Source organism: Echinops telfairi, unplaced genomic scaffold, assembly GCF_000313985.2.
Source record: "Echinops telfairi isolate 266 unplaced genomic scaffold, ASM31398v2 ScPeMD7_5868;HRSCAF=6743_0, whole genome shotgun sequence".
Classification (NCBI taxonomy): Eukaryota; Metazoa; Chordata; class Mammalia; order Afrosoricida; family Tenrecidae; genus Echinops; species Echinops telfairi.
This window is the reverse complement of record NW_022109767.1, coordinates 12,408,761-12,422,285: the sequence shown is the minus strand read 5'-3', so window position 1 is coordinate 12,422,285 and position 13,525 is coordinate 12,408,761. Positions and strand designations below refer to the sequence as shown.

At 39.6% G+C, this 13,525-nt stretch overlaps 1 pseudogene; it reads right to left on the bottom strand.

The window, feature by feature from the left end:
- Window positions 1–1,215, bottom strand: part of LOC101650147 — a 34,556-nt pseudogene extending 33,341 nt beyond the window's left edge.
- Window positions 1,216–13,525: the final 12,310 nt, after the last annotated feature.

Genomic DNA, 13,525 nt, shown 5'->3' with positions numbered 1-13,525 from the left:
GCTATGAACATATTGTTGGTTGTGCAACATTCTATCGTGTGATCCCAAGATTCACTTTTATTATGAGGTCCATATTTTCAACTGTTCCTTCCTCTTTGTTTTCAACCAGTTGCCAATAATTATCAATGCATTTCTAGTGCATGTTTGATCAATTTCCAAAGGAAAATTGTGGTAGAATTCTTCAAATCTTTATCAATAGCAATTGTGGTTGGTAAATAAATTAGAATAATAGTTTTATTGATTGGATTTCCTTGAAGGTGGCTAGACGTAATCCTATCACAGACAGACAGCATTGTGCTTCATGATGGGTTTTTCAATGTCCTTTGTGGCAGTGAATACCATGCCATTCCTCTTGATTGTGTTATTCCCAGCATTGTAAATCATATGATTTTTATTCAAAATGGCCGATACTAGTTGTGGCAGTTACATAATCTGTCAACTTGCGAAGGGGTAGAGTCTAGCCTGTCAATCAGGTCATAGCCAATCGTGCCTCTGTGTGGGCATGGCCTTCTCCTGAGGATTCTCGGAACTTTTGTCTTCATCTCTGGAGGCAGGACACACACTCTCTCTGCGAGACATTCCTGTTGACAAAACACATAGAGCTAGGCTGATAGAGCTGGAGGGGCCACGTGGAGACGCACTCCAGTGCAGAGATGCTTCCACTGCCAGTGGATCCACAAGACTTTCCACCCACTGGCCTGTGATCTTCCTGCATTTGGCATTATTGCATGGCTGCGTGAGTCTGGAGAGTAATTTATAAGCTGGTATCAGACATTTGGGCTAATAGAGGAGTTAAGGACTTGATCTGAAATGGTCTAGGATGTTTTCTCAATATACAATTGCTCTTTTATATAAAACGTTTTCCTATACACATATGAGTCTCCCTGGATTTGTTTCTATAGTCTACCTGGCCTAACACCCCAGTCCATTTCAGCTCACTAATGCTTAGGATATTTTTTTTTTAATTTTCTACCACTTCCAATTTTCATAAATGTGTACTTTGTACATTTGAAGTTCCTATCATTAGTAGATTTTTGCAGCTATTTCTCCTTACTTTGAGTTATTCCCAATCAGCAAATAAAGATCATAAAGACTCCATTATCACATCCTTACCCAGTTCATATCTCCATAGTCAACTCCCCTCCGAGAAATCAGTTCCTCCTCAGTTACATTGTGAGTGCCCTCTAACCCCAGGGGCCCATCCTCTGTCACCATCTCTGACAGTGATCTGTTCCCATTCAGTAAGCCTTCAGTGTCTGACAATGTTTTAGAACGAGGCATAGGTTTTCAAAGGCTCCTCTTTTAAAGTGGGACATTTCCTAGCCACAGAAGAAAGCCAGTGAACATTTTGCTGATTAATGAAATTTCAAAACTTCAAGGAAGTATAAATATTAGAGGATGACATAGTATCATTTTCCATTGAAAACCACATAATATTGTGCAATTGCTAAATAGAAATTTCGCCAGTAATTAATCATGGGATAATGTGTGGTCAATGAATTTTTTAAAAAGTAAGAGTCAGTACTGTCCACTTAGTAATGTATAATATGAGGAAATACCAAGACCTAAGCTGCTTCTAACTCTTCAGTCGATGGTCCTGGTATTAGCATCTCTAGGCCTTGGAATCTGCATTTGTAAGTTGAATTTGAATCCACTCAGTAGCAGTGAGCTTGGTTTGGGTTGGACTGTTAATTGATGTGGTGGTGACAGTACAATGCCCCTGGATATGACTGATCAATTGAATTGTATGATATATAAATTATGTGCCAATAAAACTGTTGGAGGGAGGAGGGACATGAATTTTTTTTTTTAAAGAACAAATTGGTGTTGGAACAAAGATAGCCAGAGGCTTCTTTAGAAGTGAAGATGGCAAGAATTTGTCTCCCATGTGTGGGATATGTTATCAGGAGGGAATAGTCCCTAGAGAAGTACAGCACACGTAGGAAATGATAGGGCCATCAAAAAGGAGGAAGCTCCTTAGTGAGATGGATTGATACAGTGGCTGAAACAATGAACTACAGTCCTAAGAATGACATAGACCAGGGCAGTGTTTCCTTCTGTTTATATACGGTCAAACAGCTGCAACAGCTTTATCTTATTCTATAGGAATGTGAAAGCTATATTGAGGACAAATGCTTGGTGTATTCCGACCAATGAAAATCTATAATATATTTTCCATGTTTGAAATAATGACTGATAGTCCCTTTTCATTCTTATTCTAGTATTCTAACTTACTTTTTGCTCCATACAAAATATCATAGAGCCCTAAAAATACAGAAGATAAGACCATTTTTGCAAATTTATCAGTAAAAAGCCAGAGCAGCACATGTGTTCAGAGTATTATGAATTCCTCCATATTATAAACTTGCCTCCAAGAGGAATCAAGAAGGTAGACTTCAGGGTGGTAATTGTTTCACTTCTGAGAGGCTCGGGAGCCAAATAATGAACTCCATTAGTGCATTGATGACGGGCACGTCTATGATTAACATTGGCAGCACAGAGACCAGAAACACTTCCTCACCTTGGATTGACATCAGGCATCACAACTCTCCTAACAACCCAAATCTTCTATTTCAGGCCAGAGCTGAGACAAAAGATTAGGAAACTCTCAGCAATGCCAAGTCCTTCTGTTCCCGCAGAAGGTTTATCTCCTCTCATTCTAATAAAGTAAAGAGGAATTGGGCTTCTCTCACTGGCATTCTGTAAGGTGCCTTAAGTAGGCCAGATGGGAGATGAAAGAGATATTATATAAATGCTTTGAACTTTTTCTTACATAAAACCAAAAAGTTGGATTACAATTTAAATACTCCTACCTCAATAAACACAGCCAGCAAAATGTAGCTTACAGAAATTCAAACTGATGCCATAGGGAGAAATAACAGATTTTGTCATTTCAACAATCTCTTTAAACATTGATGTTTAAGAGCCGTGTATTATTTTTATCAATAACAACAAAAGTTATGGCACTAAAGGTCTAGGCATTAAACCAAAATTATATCTCCAACATAATATCCATAATGTGCCAATTTCCAGGAACGCATCAAGACTTAGGAAGAACTGTTTTGTAATGAATGAAGCTATGGTGTTAAACAAGATTAATATGTGCCTTGTTTTTAGAAACTTTAAATTAAGCAGCAGGTGATGAAAAGTGATTATCCTAATTAAGTAAAAAGGAAAAAATAGAATCGCAAAATGGCCCTGTCCCTCAGCCCTGAGATGCCCTGGTGTGCTGCATCAACTTCCTCCTGTGCAGTTTGTCGGCTCCCCCCGAAAAGAGAGCAAGCGTTGTTTAATTCCCTATGCAAATCATAGTTTTTCTCCTTCGGCCTCTTCAATTCTATAAATCAAAGAAAGGAAAAATGAGAATCAAGTTCCCTAATGATTATGCCATGGGTTCTTGAAAAGAAATGTTGTATAACGGTACAGTAGCTTTAAAGGAATCAGACGTGTGGATTTGGGAGTGGCAAAATGCCATCTCCTCAAAGTCAGGCATGGGGCTCTGTGCTGCTGGGCGACTCTGGCATCCCATCCAGGCCAAAGATGCAAGGCTGGAGCTCAGTGATGGACACATAGTCAGGGTCTTTGTAGTGAGACCCACTAACGAGCATGTAGATGGTTCTACCTCCCTTTGATTTCCATTGAAACCCATTCTACGACCCTGAGTCCAAGTAAATTAACGATGAAGGGAGTCAGGACATGATAAAAGGTGTCATTGAATTTTTCCAAGGGAGAATAAGTAAGTGTATCACTAAATAGAAATTAGACATTTATATTTATTTGTTATTATTAAGAAAAAGAACACTATGCTGAGTCAATTCCAATTCATGGCAACCCCATGTGTGCAGAGTAGGAGAGCAGAGCTACACCATGGCTTTCTTGGCTGGAATGTTTGTGGAAGGATATCGCCAGACCCATCTTCCTCAGCACCAGGTGGAATCTACCCTCCAGTCTTTTTGTTTTTTTAAACCTCCGATCTTAAGGTTAGTAATCAATGAAAAAATTTTCGTAGCAACCAGGGACCTTTGATATGGTTAATAGTCCCAAACCCACTGTCATGGGGTGGATTGACTCATAGTGAACCTACCTAAGGTTTCCAAGCCTGTGAATCTTTACAGGAGAAGCAGCCTCATTTTTCTCCTGTGGAGCAGCAGGTAGGTTTGAAATGTCACACTAGAGTTAGCCGCCCAACAAGTAACCTAAGCAATGATTAACACATGTTAATGCAATAACCCGAGAAACATTTCTCCCTCTGAGAATGTAATCCATTTTTTTAAAGTATTATAAAGATCCCAGCCTAGAGAACTTTGGGGGGCTATTCTACACATTGCACACAGTTGCTATGAGACAAAGTGGACTTAGTGCCCCCTAACAACAGCATGTGCCAGGCACTGTGCTGAATGATTTGAATATTTTCATGTTATCTCATTTAATCCTTGTAACGCTGTAGGGTAGGTGTTTCACTCTGGTTTTACAAATGAGGAAAACCATAGCAACAAAACCCTGAACCTCAGAAAAAAAGCAAAAGATAAAAAGTTGATCATTTCTTGAGCTAGATGATGAATAAGACCTAGGCTTAAGATCAGCAACCTCTGTAAAAACCAGCCATTCCAGATGTAACTAAAAGAACCTTCTTGTCATTTTTCAGAGATCATAACTAATGGAAAGTGTCTGATCTGAGTTGCAGGCAGTCTCTTTCAGGGGAAAGGCTGGCAGTTTCATCATTCACGGAGGTCAGTTCTTAGGGCCCACTTGCTTGCATCTCTGTGTACTTCCCAGTTATTAAAGGTTCCGTGCACAGGTTAAACTGTCTGAACTTGAATCCTCATAACAGACTGACTGGCTGGGTTCCTTGAGGCAAATTACTCAGCTGTAGCATTTTTAACAGGGGATGGAATAGCATACACATGAATCTGATTTCATCCTGCAAAATGATAAGTGAGCAACATGCAGACAGCTTTTTAAAATATATATATGATTTGAGAATGATGAGGGCAATGAATGTACAAATGCGCTTTACACAATTGATGTATGTATGGATTGAGATAAGAGTTGTATAAGTCCCTAATAAAATGATTAATATATATATGCATATGTATAAATCATTTTATTGGGGGATATTATAATTCTTATAACAATCCATACATCAATTATATCAATCACATTTGTACATATGTTGCCATCATCATTTTTTTAAATCATTTTATTGGGGGCTTGTGCAGCTCTTATAACAATCTATACATACATCCTTTTTGTCAAGCACATTTGTACACATGTTGCCATCATCATTTTCAAAAGATTTTCTTTCTACTTGAGCCCTTGGTATCAGTTCATTTTCCCCCTCCCCTACCTTCCCTCCCTCATGAACCCTTAATAATTTATCATTTTTTTTATGACTAACATTTTTTGAAAGGACCCTCAGAGTAGTCTACTGTCACAGCACCTTCACCTAGGCAGCATGCAGGTCACTCACAGAAGTTGGTGGTCTTCCAAGCATTGACACCCTTTCCTGATGGCCAGTTCTGCATGTGCTCATGAAGGGTCATGAAGCGGAGCCTATGCCATCCCTTAGCTTCCCCCCAGCGGGACATGGCAGAGGTAACCCTGTGCTCCAGCAGAGCTGCATTCATTGTCATGTAGAGCATTGTGATTGCTTCCCCCTTCCTCCCCCTACCTTCTCCCTGCCCCTTGATATCACTGCTCTCATTATTGGTCCTGAGGGTATTTATCTGTCCTGGATTCCCTGTGTTTCGAGCTCTTCACCAGAACCTGTGCACATGCTCTGGTCTAGCCAGATTTGTAAGGTAGGATTGGGGTCATGATAATGTGGGGGGAGGAAGAATTAAAGAACTAGAGGAAAACTGTATGTTTCATCGATGCTCTACTGCACCCTGGCTGGCTCACCTCTTCCTTGTGACCCTTCTGTAAGGGAATATCCAATTGTCTGCAGATGGGCTTTGGGTCTCCACTCCGTGCTCCCCCTCATTCACATTGATATGATTTTTTGTTGTTGTTCTGGGTCTTCATTTAAGGTTCTTAAAATATCCAACACTAGGGGAATGAGTGAGCAATCCAAGGTTTAGTAATTCAATGGTATGTCTTGTAGCCATTAATTAGAATAATTAGAAAGTTACAAGCATGCTAAGATGTTCATTGTGCTGCTAAAAAATTAGAGAAGAAAGATGAGTTCTGGTGGAGGAGAAAGTACATTTTAAATATGGTGTTCTGAAGAAACTTCTCTGAGATGGTGTCACATACATGAAGATTAATGGAGTTGAAGGAATAAACATTTGGATATCTGGTGCAAGTGCCAAAGTCCATATATTATCAGGTTTAGTGTGTTGGAAGCCACTGTGGTTGGCAATTATGGTGAGTCATCAGGGATTAAATAAAGAGATAGCTGAGACACTTCGGAGTCATCACAGGACTTTCGAGTAAGTGAAGCTAACATCTGGAGGAGTAGTTAAAAGACACTGAATAGCAAATCAACACTTAAAAACGATTCCTCTTCAAACACAACTAAGCAGTGTCAATGGTGCTGTGGGTTACACATTTGGCTGCTAATCCCAAGGTTCGTGGTTCACACCCACCAGCAGCTCCTGGGAGCAAAATGAGTTTATCTGGTCCTATAAAGACTGTCTTGGAAACCTTATGCAGAGCCACAGTGAGTCAGGGTCGCCTCGTTAGCAGTGTTTTATGTTTTTCCACCACGGCTAGGAAAATATATCAACCCAACCTCAGTAGAAATGTAGAGATTTATTTCTTGGAAAGATGAAGCATAGAACAGCCCTTATCAAAGACATTAGGAACAATTGATGGAGTAATACCCATCCTGAAATTGAGGAATCAAATTGAAGTCTGTACGTTCAATAGTGTCACTGCAGACCCGCTTCTCCACTTGTCCCCAGAATAATGGGCATGCAAAAAGATCGGAGAGGTTTTCTGCTTTGGGAAATTGATGCCCAAGTAGACTGACATGTGGTAAACTGCAATGGCACCCTGTTCCCAGGCACCCTGCTGTAAAACCCAGAAGCTAAACAAAGCCTCACCACTCACACTGAGTTTTCAGTCAACACACTGAAATCACATCAAGCGGAACAGCTCACAAGACCCTTGAGGAAATCTTCAACCTGAAAACCCCCAAACTGGCTGCCATGGAGTTGATGCTGCCTCAGAGCGACCCTCTGTGGGTTCTGAGACTGTCACTGTATCGGGGGACAGAAAGCCCAGTCTTTCTTCCGTGGAGCTGCCGGTGGTTTCCAACTGCTGACCATGCTGACCGCAGCCCACCTTGTAACCACTATGCCACTAGGGCTCCTCTTCAACATGACAGCAGGGACTAAAACATGCAAACCAAGAAACTCAAAGAAAAGAGAGACAACACATGCTACTGTGGAAACAACTTCTTAAAATAATACAAACAAGAAAAGGTTGCAGTGTTGTTGTTGTTGTTGTTGTTAGGTGCTTTCAAGTCATTTATAACCAAACTACTCCAGGTACAAAACAGATGTAACTCTACTCTGCGCCGCCTCACAATTGTTATTATGTGGGAGCCAGTTGCTGCAGTCAACCGATCTCTTTAAAGGTCTTCTTTACAGAGAACCCTCTACTTTATTAAGCCTGGTGTCCTCCTCCAGGGACTGATCTCCCCTTATAGGTAGAAAGTGCACAAGACAAGATCCCATTACCCTGCTAAAGCGCATTCCTCTTGTACTGCCTTCAAGACCTATTTGCTTGTTCTTCTGGCAGTCCCTGGTATTTCCCATGCTTTAGCCAACACTGTCATTCAGATGTATCAATTCTTCTGCAATATTCCTTAGACATTCATTGTCCAAATTTCATATGCATATTGAACATAGCCTGGCTTGGGACAGATGCACTTTAGTCCTCAAATAGACATCCGTATTCGACCACACATTTATCCAACGCATTACATTAATTGATTTCTCGATTACAGCTTCCATGAGTGTTGATTGTGTATCCAAGTGAAATGAAGTACTTGAAAAGTGCAATCTGGTTGTGTTGTGAGAATCTGTGGCTTCTTTACATTGAGTTGCCAAAAACACTGAAGGCTGTTTTCTTATCTTCACCAGCAAGGGCCTCAGCCCTCTCGGTTTCCATCACCTGAGGGTGTGTCCTTTGCATATCACAGTCTCTGCAAATCTAAGCCATGTTCTTCTTCAAACACCCACCTTCTGGAATTATTTGCTCAGCATACAGATTACATAAGTGTGGAGGAAGGATTCAATCCTGATGCACATCTTTTTAAATTTTTTTTACCATGCAGTATCCCCCTGATCTACTTAAACAATGGCCCCTTGTTTTATATATAGTTTCTTCATCAGCGTAATATTCTGGAATTCCAATTTTTCACAATGTCATGCATAGTTTGTTTTGATCCCTACAGTCAAATACGTTCGCATAGTCAATGAAACACAAGTCTGATATTTTCTGCTCTCAGATCCATCTGACGTGAATTGAATCAATGGCAGTAAGCTTGGTTTGTTTGGGGTGGGGGCTGGGGGGTTGGTTTGGGTTAATGTATTAACAATATAGATAAAATAATTTGGAAGATAAATAGAGTATTTTTGACCACATTTGGGTAATAGACATTTGAAACATAACTTAGAGTTTTTACTTTGTACAGCTCTATAGTAATGGGTTTTCTTCTTTAAAGCTTGCAAACTATTTCTAGGAATGCCAGTGTATTTCTCTTCTCTGTGATAACTGCACCATCTAGTGGTCAATTTTAACTTAACTTTCAAACTGTTTTCATTTTAAAATTGATACTTAATGTGTAATATTAAAATGTAAAAAGCAACCACACCACAGGGAAAAATCAACGTTCAGTATGGCACTGGGAAATCAGATCCTCCTAAGCTGATTTGAAAAGTTCATTCCTTAAATAATCCCCAAGTTAAAGAATGTACAAACACTAAAATACATAAAGAATGAGTAATATGCTAGCGTTTGTGTTATAAACAAAGAGAAAGAAAACAAGAGTGAATGAAGACTTTCCCTGTGGATTTTTTTTACATTTGTGAATTTTTATGTTGAATCGAATTTTAAATTTAATTCTTAGACCATAAAGATATTTCTTTCTTTTTATGTATTTTTTTGGATGCTCATGATGTCCCTAAATTTATCTTCATCATGGATTAAGGTAGGACTTTCCTTGTAAATGGTAATCAAACACCAAACACACATTATCTCTTTAGGGTTCAGGTCCAGAAATGGACTTAAATATACCTGAAAATAGCCAAAAAACAAAAAGTTCTTCATTCTAAAGAAATATCATTTCCCCCTACCCTGTCTCCTCATCAGAGTTTAAGAAGCCCAACAACCCTAGTTCCACTACCATCAAGTCAATGCCGACCCTTAGCGACCTTGTAGGGCAGGGTGGAACTGCCCCTGGGAGTTTCTGAGACTGTAACTCTTTACAGAGTAGAAAGCTTTGCTTCCTCCTGAGGAGCGGCTGGTGGGTTTGAGGCACAGACCTTGTGGTTGGCAGCCTGTGGCAGTTACATAATATCCTGTCAACTTGCAAAGAGGTGGAGTCTAGCCTGTCAATCAGGTCATAGCCAATAATACCTGTGTGGACATGGCCTTCGCCTGAGAATTCAGGGACCTCCGGTATTGCCCCCTGGAGGTGGAAAACACACTCTTTGCTTTGTATTACTGATGACAAGCCACATGGAGCAACGCTAATAGAGCCAGAGCCCGGGAGCTAGAGGAGCCATGTGGAGACTCACGCCAGCGCTGAGATGCTTTCAGCACCACTGGATCCATAAGACTTTCCACCCACTGGCCTGGGATCTTCCATTGTATGTGTTGCATGAGTATGAAGAAAAATTATTCACTGGTATTGGACATATGGGCTAATATAGGACTTATGGACTTGATTTAGACTGAGCTGGGGTGTTTTCTTAATATAAAATTACTCTTTGATATAAAACTCTCTCTGACACACATATGAGTCTCCCTGGATTTTCATTCTCTAGTCTTCCCACACTAACACAGTCCAACCCATAACCGCTACCCACTAGAGTTCCTTGGTTAATACTTACACTTAAGAAAATACACTTCTTCAGGGACTAGTCCCTGTTGATATGTTCAAAATAAATTCAATTAAAATCACACCATTCTCAATCTTAAGAAGTATTCTTGATGTACTTCTTCTAAGACCGATTTATTCATTCTTCTGTAAAAGAGTACTTCCTATTCTTCACCAACATCATATGCAAAAGCATCACATTTCTTCATTCTTGCTAGCCATTGTCCAGCTCTTCAATACATACAGGGATATTGAAAATACCATGACGTGGGTCAGGTGTACATTACTCCTCATATTGATAATCTTTCATTTTTAGCATTTTAAAGAGGTATAGCAGATTTGCCCAATACAATATGCTCTGTAATTTTTAACTGCTATGACCATAAGCAATGATTGTAGATTCAAGTAAAATGAAAAAACCTTGATCACTTCAATTTCCCTGCAATTATCACGAGTTTACTGATTGATCCAGCTGTGAGGACTTCCACTTCCTTTATGTTCTAATGAAGCTGTAGTCTTTGACTGTCATCGACAGGTGCCGTAGGTCTTCACGTTTGTCACGGAAGGTTGGGTTATATGCAAAGAAAGTTTTAAGGAAGGCTCATCCCATCCTGGTGTCTCTTTCTTCTCCATGCTGTCCAATCTCAGATTATCTGGTCCGCCTACAGATTGATAAGTGTGGTGAATGTGTACAACCCCGATTGATACCTTTCCTGATTTTAAACCCGGCAATATCCCCTTGTTCTTACTCTGTGTACAGGTTTCACTTGAGCACAACTAAGTGTTCTGAAACGTTCATTCTTTGCAATGACATTCCTAATTTGTTGAGATCCACATAGTCAAATTATTTTAAATAGTTAATCAAACACAGGTAGGTACCTTTCTGGAAGTCTCTGTCTTCAGCCAAGATTCATCTAATAGCAGTCAGGATATCCCTCTTTTAAGGACCTTGCCTCAATCCAAATTTAATTTTTGACACTTCCTTAATAAACTGCTGAAACCATTTAAAAATTATATTCAGGAAAAGTATATTTGCATGTGGTAAAAGCAATGTTTGATAATTTCCACATTCCACATTGTAACTTCTTTCTGTGCAATGGGTACAAATATGGATGTTTTTCAGACAGTTGGTCGGGTACTATCTTCCAAATTTCCTAGCATAGATGAATGAGGAATTGCAGCATTGCATCCATTTGTTGAAACATCTATATTGGTATTTCATTAATTTCTGAAAACTGTTTTGTTGTTGTTTTTGGCCAAGACTTTCAGTGCATTTTTGTCTTCTTCCTTCAGTGCCATTGGTTCTTTACTATTTGCTATTGTTTGAAATGGCCGGATGCTGACCCACTCTTTTTAGTAGAGGTGACTCCATATCGTCTTCCCATCTTCTTTGGATGCCCCTACATCATTCAGTATTATGCTTTCAGAATCTCTCAATATTACAACTTGAGGATTTGTGCTTTCATTTCTTTCAGCATGTTCTTCCCTTTTGGTTTTCTAACTCCAGATCTTTCTGCATTTTATTATATTACTTCACTTTTTCTTTTGATCTTCCAGTTGAAAATTTCTTTTTTTAAATATTTGTTTTAATTCATTATTAATTGGGAGTTAACGCATCTATCATATCGCACGTAGTTCAATCACGCCAGATAGTAATGTACACTTGCTCCCACAATCATTCTTTTCTTCCTGGACTCCTGACATTGTCTCCCTGTTCCCCACTCATCCCTACCATCGTACTCCCCTTGCTCTAAAGCCCTTATTCTACTTGCTGTCCCTGTAGGTTCATCGATCCTGGGTTTCATATACTGAAACATAAAAAACATATAACACAACTTCATGAGGGTGACCTCCAACGACATAACAACTCTGAGATACACCCTAATAATAACAAACGAAAACACAGAAAATGTTGAAAACCAGATCAGATCCAGCATGCAACAGAGTGGGGATCAACTGATAAAGTTTGAACTGTATAAGTCAAGTTTGTCCCTTTGACCTTCTAGACTCATCTCTCCAATGCACTCTGTTTGGTGACCCCTTTCCTCCCAGCCCTCCATGATGGAGAGAGAGATCACCAGAGGCTCATTTCCTGTGCAGTTCTCACAAATGTATCGTAGACTCCTACTGTCATCCATAACCTGCAAATCACAATTTAGGCTCTGATACTAATCCCACCTTTGGCTTACATGAATTAGAAAGCTTTGGTCACAAATGTTGGCGTGCTTCTTCCATGTGGATTTGATTGACATCTCACTTAAATGGCTGCTACGCTACTTTACTGCTTTATCTGATTGCCAGGCACCATCTAACTCCTTCATCACCCGTTGCGATAGCACCCATATCTTCTGTGTTCCTTCCTGAGGGTGAGTACCAAGACAGGCCAAGGTGTCCAGTTGAAAAGTTCTATTCAGCTCTTTGATGTCATCATTTCTTCCATTTACTTTAGCAAGTCTACATTCATGAATAAGTGAGAGCGTATTTTTTGACATTTGTGTTGTTTAATTTATTTCTTGACTTTTTAAAAGACCTTTTGCTTTCTTCACTATCATCCCACAATGTGTCTGGTCTTTTGTCATAAGTTTTCAGTGGATCATATCTCTTCTGGAGATGCTCTCTAAATTATTTTGCTCTCATAAGTTTTCAAAATTTTCTTTATATTCAATTTGAATTTCCATAGGAGCAATTGACCACAGTTGGTCCCTGACCTTGTTCTGGTTGATAATAATGAGTTTCTACATCAAAGCTTTTTACTGAGAGTTAAATTAACGTCATGGGCTAACTAGCATAACTAGCCTTCAACATTTTCTTGAAAAGGTGTTCATAATGATCTTCAAATCAGTCAAGAAACGTAAGCAGTGATAATATCTGCATGAGTATTAATAATTGAACAATGTAACCAGGGAAGGTTGATTAGTAGATTTAAAACAAATAACTCATTTCTAGTACTATCCTCATCCCATGATTTTCAATACTTTTAACTTAATAGAGAACACACTACATTTGTCAGATATGTGAGCAGCACAAAGCTGTGTGAGAAAGAATCCACATTACACTGCGATAGAATTTGATGACTGACATCACACAAAAATTAACACATATGAAAATCGGGGCAGGGGGTGGCTGTAAGGATCTAAATATATTTTCTCATTTTAAAACTATTTATTGTTAATTTGGTGACAGTTTACCAAACAGATCCGTTTTCCTTTAAACAATCCATCCACACTTTGTTCCATCTTGTGGATTGAAATCCCCACAATGTGACCCATTCATTCCACATACTCCCTGTGCTTCCTGTTTCCATTCCTCCTCCTTTCCTGGTCCTTCCTGCCTCCTGAACGCCACCCTTCAGCAAATGCTGTGCCGATTACTCGAAGGAGCGCATCCCTCCCTAGTGCTATTGTTCACCTGATGTTCACCTATTGTTCACCTATTGTTCACCTGATGTTCCCCTGATGTTCACCTATTGTTCAC